The following is a 10,569-nucleotide window of genomic DNA, read 5'->3' as shown; positions in this document are numbered from 1 at the left end:
TGATGCATAGATGTATTTAATTCTGCTTTTCTTAGGGATGAAATACTTTTAAGTACTTACGATAGGCAAACACTTTGCAGAGAGAAGTTATATGAACATTTGTAACTCTGTTCTGTCTTCACTTAATGTACAGATGAACTGTACTGGTGAACACATCAGTTTTTCCTAAGCCAATAATTAATATTAGCATTTAACTTTGAATGAACAGAAAAATCTCAGGCTTAGTTCAGAGGGAACTGAAGCCCTTTCATCCTGAAGTATTGCTGCTTCTCCTCCTAAAATTTCTAAATGCAGTTGTGGGTATTATTGTCCTTTTACTAAGAAACACTAGAATTCCTTAAAAGGACAGAATTTATTATATTTGATTCAATTTTTTCATCTTTCACCTTCATGTTGAAGTTAAAATAGCTTCAAATGTACCTGATTGCATTAACACATTTCATTTTTTGTTCAGTTATTAACCAAAAGTTTGTATAAGCCCTTTCTGCAAAATATGTATAGAAGTCAAAAGGAGCTTTACAAAAATATTGCCATCAACTCACTCTTACTCCCAATGAAGTCAAAAACACAGCTCTCATTTTTATCACCTGAATAGGATGTTAAGGAAGCAACATTTTGGGATATCCTAATGGGGAAAAGAAGGAGCAGCCTATATTGGTCTACTCTTTAATATTCCCTACCAAATCTGAAAGTCTTTTAGAGAATTCATCAGAGTTTATAGTTCATCGTTAGTCACTCTCTTCTGCTGATTGTTTTAGTGACATTTAGAATGGTGTATTATTATATTTCTTGGGTATGTTGTGTGTGGATGGAGTCTTTTTGGTTTTGTTTTATAGAAAATGGAAGGACATTAGAAATCAAGCTTACAAATGATATAGGGAAATAGTTTGGCTATGACATAGCTTGGCTACGGCAGATTCTGTTTGTTTAACGTGGCTTGTGATGTTATGCCATCGTTTTTTGAGAACAGAGTGTCTTAGGTGGGATTTTCTAGAGCAACCAAGTAAGTATGCTCAGGGGAAAGACATTTCCACAGCATACAATGGTACAGGCGGAAGAAGAAGGGATCAACCAGTAGCAAGGAGCTGGCAGACACTAAGATGAGCAAAGATCAGTTTTGCTGGATCTGCATAGGCCCTCAGGAGTGTGGAGTCAATAATGGTGTTGAGGCCCTCCTGTCCAGAAACAGCTAGGTTAGGACGTGGAGCCTTGTGAGCAAGAGTGGCAAACAAGTTTCTCTATTTCTTCTTTTTTCCTTATATAAGTCTTGCAAAATGCATGCAGGTCTTTAATAAGCAGGTTCTAGGTAAGCACTGTAGGCCTGGATTTCTGCACCTAGCACACGGCAGAGCAGGAGTCAGAGCCCACTGCATTTGGCCTGAATTTTTGATAATAACAAAGGAATCGTATTTATTTTCATTTCAGATCGAGCTGATAATTTTATTTTCCTTTTCTGCTGGCAGCTGGGCTAAAATGCACAGCCCTGCTCTGTGCTTCTCAGTGATTATCTCACCGATGACTGATATTTCCCAGATGCAATTTTTACATATTGCGAGTTACATAAGCTCTCAGAAGGGCTTGATCTCTAGAGTGGCAACATTATCAGCAGCCCTTTCTTTGATTACTAGGATGAGTTCTGAGGGCAGAGAGAAAGGGACACTACGTAGCACAGACTCTCTTCAAGTCATCTGGGGAACTTAAGAAGAGAAAGGGTCTCTGTATCAGGCAGCTTCTCTGAAAAACACTCTCGTATTCTCTGTGGCTGGGTTCTCTTTGTCTTTGGCCTCTACAGGATGGCCATGAGTTTCTGATCTTTTCTCAGAAACAAAGGTATTCTGAGGCCCACTGTCCTCTCCATCATTTTGAAGCTGAATCTCTCAAACAGATTCTTTCCTCCTTTTTTTTGTATCAGAATAAAGTCAGGAATTTAGGAGGAAAAGAAAAGATAAACCCTTTGGTCTTTTTTTGCAGTTGAGGAGAGGGTGTATCCTTAGACTAACAAATCAGGCATTCAGCATTTACAAATATCCTACATTAATAAACTAGCAAGTAATCTGATGGTGAACAAAACGAGTCAAAACAGTCAGTGCAGTCCTTCTGAGTAGCTCTGCATTTACAAGGAGTAACTGTGAAGTGCAAAGAAGGGAAAGAAGAGGATGAGATCGGGGGGCAGAATCAATTCAAGAAACAGAATCTAATTACAGGCTGCCAGGGAATAGTTACTAACAGAGAATATAAATGGTGAATTCAACAAGATCTGGAAAATGCCCTGTCAATATCATTTTAAATTAAGCCACGGTCACTCCAGTGCTGGAATATCATGACTAGGGATATGATGAAACTAACAGGAACTAGGAACATTAATTACAACCCAGGTCAGCTGTCTTTTGCTACTAGTGACAGTGCCATCCAGCTGTGATAGCTGAATAGACTTTCTCACATGTCATTGGCAGGCATTAATTTTTAGGAGCTGTTAGAACCTAAATCAATAGTTTAGGTAATAAATTTTTTGAGCCACCTACAAGCAACTTTACACATGTGAGATTGGAAGGAAATAGTCTGGAGTTTATGATATTCTATTCTTTTACAGCTATTTCTCATGGAATAGGGTCCTCACATTTAGGGGATGCATTTCTTTGGTCACCTCTTTGCAGGTGCAGCTTTGGCTGCACCATCTTCCCCGTGCCCAGCCACGGGTGTAGTGTCTGATGCCTGCTCATTTGCACTGTGCTGTACTGAGCACCATCAGGCTGGAAGCGGGCCAGTGAAAAATCACGCATTTCAGAAACTTTTCCTTTTATTATGGAAAGATATAAAATTGTGATGCTTAAAGCACATGCTAACATTTCCTCGGTATAGGCTGCCAGACAGGGCAATTAGGGCCTGACCTTGTGGCAAGCTGAGCATGTCCTGCAAGAGATGCTTAAAAAACCTTGGGACTTTTCATATCTTTATTTAGAGGACCACAGGAGGTACTTCAGTGGACAGTACGTATCAAAATGAAATTCTATGCAGTATATTCATGCTCTGCAATAGATTTTTTTAAATGATGTAAAATGCTAGCTAGAAAAATGGTTTCCATCTAGATTTCACAATAGGTACTCTTGCATCAGCTGCTGGAGCTAAAAAGAAGCTTAAAAATCACTTCAGGAAATCTTCTAAATGGAATTGACTAAAGATGAAAATTGGAATAATTTCCTCAAGAACCTACATGATGTTTAACTTGTTATCAACATCTGAATTGCATTTCTGAGGCAGCAAATGTATGTGCTCACAAATTAGGACTTACATTTCATGCTTGTATTTCTCTAGTTAAAAATGCTCCAAATGAAGGAAGAAGCCTTTGTAATTAAGAAAATGCTTAATAATAACTAAAAAACAACCATCTTGTTATTTCCTGCTGTAGACTACCAGCTACCAGTTTTATATTTTTCTTCTGTAGTTGGAGCATTTGTATATTAAAGATATAAGAATGTCTTGCAGGGAAAACATTCTGCTTTCCAGGAATTTGCTGAAGATCACGGAACATGCCAAAATTTTTCTAATCTTCTAAACATGAAGTGTGGTTTTACATATAATAAATATTACAGAATTTGTAACATTACCATCCACAAATCTGCCTTGATATGAAAGGACCTGATAGTTGCAGATTTCCATGCTCAAAGGTTAAGATGCTTCAGTGTGAAACCTGGCAACTTGAAAACAAAATTAAATGAATAGTCTCTAATGAATACTTTTGTGTGTGTGTGTGTGACTGTGGGAAAAAGTCTGATTAACAGATTTATCCCCTTCTGAGTTCAAAAGGATTCAGAATTCTTCACTATCTTTCAGAAACTGTAGTATAAAGTTACTGTGTGCTCTCAGGCAGCTATTTCATTGTACCTGAGAGGAATTTGGTGTCTTCTTGCACATTTCTTAAAGCATTTAAATAAAAAGAATTATGTGGACAAGCAGAAAATTTGTTCTCTTATAGCAGCATTTGGGACTCCGTCTGTAAAAAGGAAACAATACTTGTGCACTGTTGTAAAATATTTTGAACTTGGTTGCTTCTTCATTCATATAAAATATTATTATTATTTAAAAAATCAAGTTGGCTTTGTAATGTGTACTCTAGGCTGTTTTATGATTCTGGGTTACTTTCAACCTGCTGCTTTAACATGGGAAGGTGGCATAGCTTCTTGCTAGCTAGCTTCAGAGAATTAGTTCAATATGGAGATCCTGAACTTTCATTAAAGACTAATTAGGCCTCCTCTAATAATGCTTGAGCCTTAGAAGTCTGACTGTACTGTCAGGCTTTTGAGTTATCCCAGTATGGAAGACAGCTGCCACTTTCACACTGCATTTTATGAACATATATCTGTTGAGGTCCTGGCCTGGTATGCACACTCTCTTGTTACTGCTAAGCCCAGTGGGTGCAGTAGAAAAATGTCTGTGTCCTTTAATACTTGCTTAGAGTTCAATGCAAACTTCTGGATAGGAGATGTAGTTGCTAAGGAAGGACTTAAGGCGAGTCATCCATTATCAGATAATCTGCCTTCAGCTAAATTTAAATACAGTCATTTGAAAACAAAAAAAATCTCCCAGAACAGAGAGAATTCACTTAGAAATGAACAAAATATTTTAAGTTAATTGAAAACTTTTGACCTTTTTTCCACATAAAGATGGAGAACAGTATTGCTTCAGTTTCCGAGAAACAAATGACACTGAATATTTTGAATTGTTCGGACACATTGTTAAATAGTAGTATTTTGGCTACTCTAATATAGATTGAATTCTGCTAAAATTTTGCCTTTGGGGAATACATGTGTCTCACACTACTTTGAAGTGATTTGTAAAAGTTGATTTAGAAAAACGAATCTACTGTAGGTAATCCTAAGAATACATCATCACAGTAGGGATTGTGTGGACATTTTGGAGCACCCTTCAACTACTGCAGTTTCTGTAATGCCTTGTCTTGTTAATGTGACAGGTAGGTTTGTGTAGAATTTATCCTAAGGAAATGCTGTGCCAAATTTCTTGGTGAAATCTGGCTGCTTTGGGCTGCCCTTTGTAAGCAAAGCAGCAGGAAATCTGGCTTACCATACATTGAAATGGGGTTTCCAGCTTTTTTGTCAATGGGGTGGAAAGCAGCAGGCTGAGACTGATAAATCTGACTGCTCTTTTTAGCCTGATTTTTCTTATATTTTCCCTCCCTACCCCGCAATTGTGGAATGAACATTTCTTGTATTTGTTTTGACATGTTTAAAATGGAAAGATACTTAGCTTATGTGGCTTGACATCTGTTGATTTTAAATGTTGTTTCTGTTTCATCAGTTGTATCCTGAATAAAATGGCATAGAGCATCATCTGGTGTGTGATGTTAGAACTTAAATTTTGTAAAATCTATTGGAATGTAAAATTAAGTAAAACATGAAGTAGAGAGAGCTAGCAGCTTGAGTGCTGAGAGCAGGTAGCAAAATCTGTGGACCAGTGCAACAGCTTTAATTGGAAATAAATAGGCTTTAAGGGGCCTGGGACCCTGACATTTATTTTCAAGGATTTCTTACTATAAGTTTTTTCTTGCTTTCCCTTTTGGCTTTAGATAAGGCTGTTTTATTTAATGGATTTGTCAACTTTCCCATCCTGTCAGAAATCAGATACAGCCACTCGTTTATAATGGAATCAGTAAAGTGAAGAAGTGGTTTATGTATTGATATTCTGCACACCTAAAATATCTTGAGGAAAAAAAACAAGTTAACTGTCTGATCTTGCAACTCTCTTTATTGAAAAACTCATATTAAGTCCTAAGTTTTCCATGAAGATGCCACAGTCTTGCAGAATGTTAATAAATAAATCATCTCTTCCTCTTACAGAGCTGACATTAGTGAATGAGAAGTTTGATGTCTCACTTGATATATCTGTATAAGAATTTTGTCTGGAAAGTGCTCTTAAAACTACTTCTATTTTGTAGTTTTACACATTGCTGAGGTTAGTTCTTACTATCTTGTTGCTGAAGTTAGTGCTCACTATCTTGTTATTTTTGTATTTAAAAAGTTATGTATTGATGAGAATATGCTTTTGGAAGAACTAGTGATGATTTTAATGTGGTACTTTTTTCCACTAACTTCATGTCTATCTTTTACATATTCTGGATCTGAAACACTCTCAATCTCAGGCTGAATATTATTCATGAATTCTCCTTTCCGTTGCTTGTGGATCAGTTGTTTCTTTGTCTGCTGGGTTAATTTTCTTATTGCATCAATGAAAACCTGTAGGAGCTCTTTTTAATTATGGTTATCCCAGTATCAAATTAACATAAGGAGAGGATTTTTCTCACTTCATGTATTTCCTGCTTTTTCTTTAAGCAGCCACAAAAGAACTCAGGAGTGGGATATAACTGCCAGATGATGACTCCCTGCCTCCCCCACATCCATTTTTTGTACCATTATTCCTACCATTTTTCATTGTATGTGCTGCCTATACTTTCATACCCTGTGATGACAAAACAAACTGACCTCAGCAGGTTGCCAGCTCTGGAAGAGTGCTTCACAGTCCGTTGCCTGACTGACTAGAGAGGAATTTATGCCATGGAGTCCTTGATTACCAGCCTGTCTGCACAGAGCAACAGCCTCTTGATGCTGGGGGACATAGAAGTTCGGTGCTCTGGATGGATGTTGCAGAGAAGAATCAGAAGAACTATTTAAAGAGGGACCATTCCTATGAAGAGAGGCAAGTCCACAACCATGGAGAGACGGTGGGAAGGAATCTCACTGAACTTGAAGTGATGATTGTTCCTTTGTTTCAAGAGGGGAAGTCACACTACGTGATGAGGAGGAAGGAGGAAAGGGATAACCTCTAGACTTCTTCCACCCACCTGACCCCATCAGCAGGTTTTTTCTACTTTCCTCTTTGGAAAATATCTGTGATTTAAAAAAGAAAAAACAACACACCAAACTTCTCATCTAACCACCACCTACTTTCTTGCTGGTGTGCCTTTCTAGGGCTTAAGCTAGCAGTGCAGCTGAAGGCTTGGCGGAGCTCTGTGTGAACTTGGCAGTTAGGAAGGCTGAACTGCAGAAGCATCCAGACAGGAGTCTGCTTGGGAGAGTTTACCGGATGGACCAGAGATCATGTCCAGACTCTGCCCAGGCCACCCTAGGACTCTTCACAAAGGCCGGGGCTATCCAGAGAAGAGAACTGAGCAAAGAGGTGACAAGAGTGGGCAAAGAGAATGAAAATACAGATGGTAAATGTTTGAATTAGTTGCTGCATTCTGTATATGCACAGGACATTGAGCATCCTTTTATTTCAGCCATACAAATAACTCTGCAGTCTTCTGATGACATGATGTATTGTCATATAATTGCATAGCTAATTTGACAGCAAGAATAAGTTAATACCTTAATGTAAGTGGTCTGCAAGTTACACTAGTCTTCCACATTGTATTTCCCTCAGTTAAGCTGCCAGGTAGCCTGTAAACAACTTTTGTAAGCAACTTGTGATGATAATGGTGTAATTATTCTCTGGCAAATCTTGAACCTCAGATAGAGAAAGCCCAGCTCTCTTGTGCCGTAGCTAGAAATGGTCACTACTCTGTTCTGTTTCAGCAGGTGGAGAAATTCACCAGTCTCAATGAAAGGAAGGGAAATACTAGGAAAACTGTAAAACAAGACTGTTCCAGATTAAGAAATCCTTTGTTTTATTATGAATTTAAACATATGCCTATTTTTCTTAGGAAACTGAGCTGACCTACAACAGTTTCAAATACAATGTGTTATCTTCTAAGGGAGGAAGATGGCTTTCATGTCCAAAGCAAGCACCATTTCACAACCACCTCCCATAATAGCATTGCTTATAACCAACACTTAGTAGCCTTTCCCATCTCTAATTTTGAAAGTACTTTTCAAAGCTAGGTAAAGTCATTAACTCTCTTCTGTAGATGGAGAAGCAGACAAAGGTGTAGTAGAGACAGTGAATCACCCAGCCTCTAGTTCCAGTTAACAAGACTAGAAACAGTAGCATAAGAAAACTCTGGCAAAATAATAATTCAGCTCAGAATTACAGTAAATGAAAGTGCAGTTCATGAGCTCTTCTCAAACTAAGCTGCCTAATCCCCCAGTCAGGTGACAGTACACTATTCACTCTTGCAGTTTGAATCATGGGTATAGATTGCACCCACCAAAGGAACCTCCTTCAAAATCTTTACCATGCTCTCTGATAAACCAGGTGGAGGCTGGAGGCTTACTGAAATTAAAGGATGAAGATTTGGCTTTGTTGTTGAAATTAAGTTTTGAGCAGAGCAGCCTTAACAAAAGATCCTACTCCAAAGCTAGTCTGCATGTAGGAGTGTGGAATTGTAGATGACAGAGTGAAGACATATCAACGTTGGCAGGAGAAAGCAGACTTGAGGTACCTCTAATTATGTTAACCCTCCACAGGCAAACTCAGGATCCTCAGCATCTGGCTCTCCTGAGCTGGCAGGACACACACTGCCCAAGTGCTAAGTAGTCTAGCTCTCCTAGCCCAGGTTCAGGGCTTACTAGGTAAAACACAGCGTGAAGCTAGTGCATCAAGCTGCAAGAGCGCTGGGGTGGCTCTGGGGATAGAGCATCTCTGAAGCGATCCCTTTGCAGTACGCCGGATTCTCAGGGCTCCGGGCAGTGCACTCCAGAGTGAGGGAACGGGTTTATGAGTTGGAGTTCTGTTCTGTTTGACCCCAGAGAAATACTTGACCTCAGTTATCTCAGTTTACTAAAGTGTAGGGTAGATTTTACTGTAACCACTTACAGCATTTCACCTGGATAGTTTAAGTGATACATAAAGCAACAGATATTCCAGAAGGTTTTTTTTTTTTTTTTTTTTTTTTAAGTATAATCCTGCCTTTTGATATAGGTTGGCTCAAACTTCAAAAACCAAGCTCTGGGAAACTGGACCTTTACCCTGCTTGCAGGCTTCATGAATGTATCCTGTCTGTTGAAGGCCTGAATCCTTTTAGCATGTATCAGCATGCTTTTTGTCTAAATACTGCCTTCTGCACAAATCTCAAGAACATGTTAGTTAGAGCATGGTAGTTTTAGGCTGTATCAAGATGAATTTGGTGCTTTCAATCTATTATAATGTTTGATCTTTCTGACCCCAAATCAAAGCTATTTTCTAAAGCATTACCATGGTGATGCACAATGCAGTGTATTGTCTGTCAGTGCCAGTACTCTTAAAGCTTTGTTTAAATGCTTTTGGGCTGAATAAAAATATGTATGTGAAATAATAGTGTATTATGTTAGCAATCTGTTTACAATGGAGTGCTATATGAAAGAGTTAATAGATTCTCTAAAATTTTGTTAAGACAAGTTACCAGAAATTTAAAAATACCTACGTATATAGTGCTGCTGTCATAGAAATTAGTGAGTATAACCAAGCCTCTCCTTCCAAAGCATCAAAGGAAGGAATGTTTGCTAGCAAATTAAGTAATTGTCTCTGAAAATTGTCAGCTATCTAGTTTCTAGGTAAACCTTCAGTATTACTTATTCCTAAGAAACTCCTTTGGATTCACAGAGTGCTTGCTGTTATGAAGCTAATAGACATGTTTTTGATGAATGTGTTTTTCCATTTGAATTATGAAAGCAGTAACCTCTGGTCATACACAGACAAGATCATTTCAATTCTAGGCTGAGTCCAGCAAAATTGCTTGATTCAGAATCTGTTATGTGCATTGGCTTAATTATTTGTAGTTTTTTCCCATTCTGATGATTCTTATGTGATGAATAGATTGTGAAATTTATTTTATATATATGGTAAATTCATATCAGGTCTGATGAAATTTTTTATGCTGTGTTCTCCCTTGCTCTTTAAAAATATGCGGGATATTTTTTACTACTTTTTAGAGGACACTTTGTAAACATCATATTCTGTAGATCTAATGCCATCCTCACTGAAGACAATGAAACCAGGCCAGGAACAGGTATCTGATGTGAAATCCTGGCCATATACAGGAGTCCGCAGGAATCTGGCACTGTTAACAGATAGTTCAGACTACACTCAGTGCAACTGAGAGCCAAACTGCATCCATTTTTCCTAAGTTATGCAGGAGTCCTGAAGATTTCCTCTCAAGATGTGCAGGGCTGACTGCTCATGCATGAGTCTGTGTAATTGACTCCAATATATTTGCTCTGATTTAGGCTGATAAAAGTGCAGTTGACACTGTATGTTTTAGCTTGCATATTATTAATTTTAACATATTTTGTCATTTCATTTCAAAATTCATTAAAAAGAATAGAACCATTAAATTTGCATACATCGATGACTAAGCAGTTATGTTAACTGGACTGTTAGAAACATCAATATTATTTGAAAGCAGGCCTAATTATATACTGCATCACATATTGGGTGTTATTTCTGTCTGGATTGTAATGTGGTTAAATTATTATTTTGATTAAGCTGATCAGTTTGTTCTCATTTAGCTCCACTTATCGCTATCATTCCGATGTATTTCATTCAGAAGCATTTAAAGTGTGTGTAGCTGTCCCATGTTGAGAAGCCTGCCACCGAGGTTCAAGCAATACGGTGCTATTCCTCATGAGAGCAGAATTATCA

Source organism: Dromaius novaehollandiae, chromosome 16, assembly GCF_036370855.1.
Source record: "Dromaius novaehollandiae isolate bDroNov1 chromosome 16, bDroNov1.hap1, whole genome shotgun sequence".
Lineage (NCBI taxonomy): Eukaryota > Metazoa > Chordata > Aves > Casuariiformes > Dromaiidae > Dromaius > Dromaius novaehollandiae.
The sequence above is the reverse complement of the archived record's forward strand: the minus strand, read 5'-3'. Positions refer to the sequence as shown.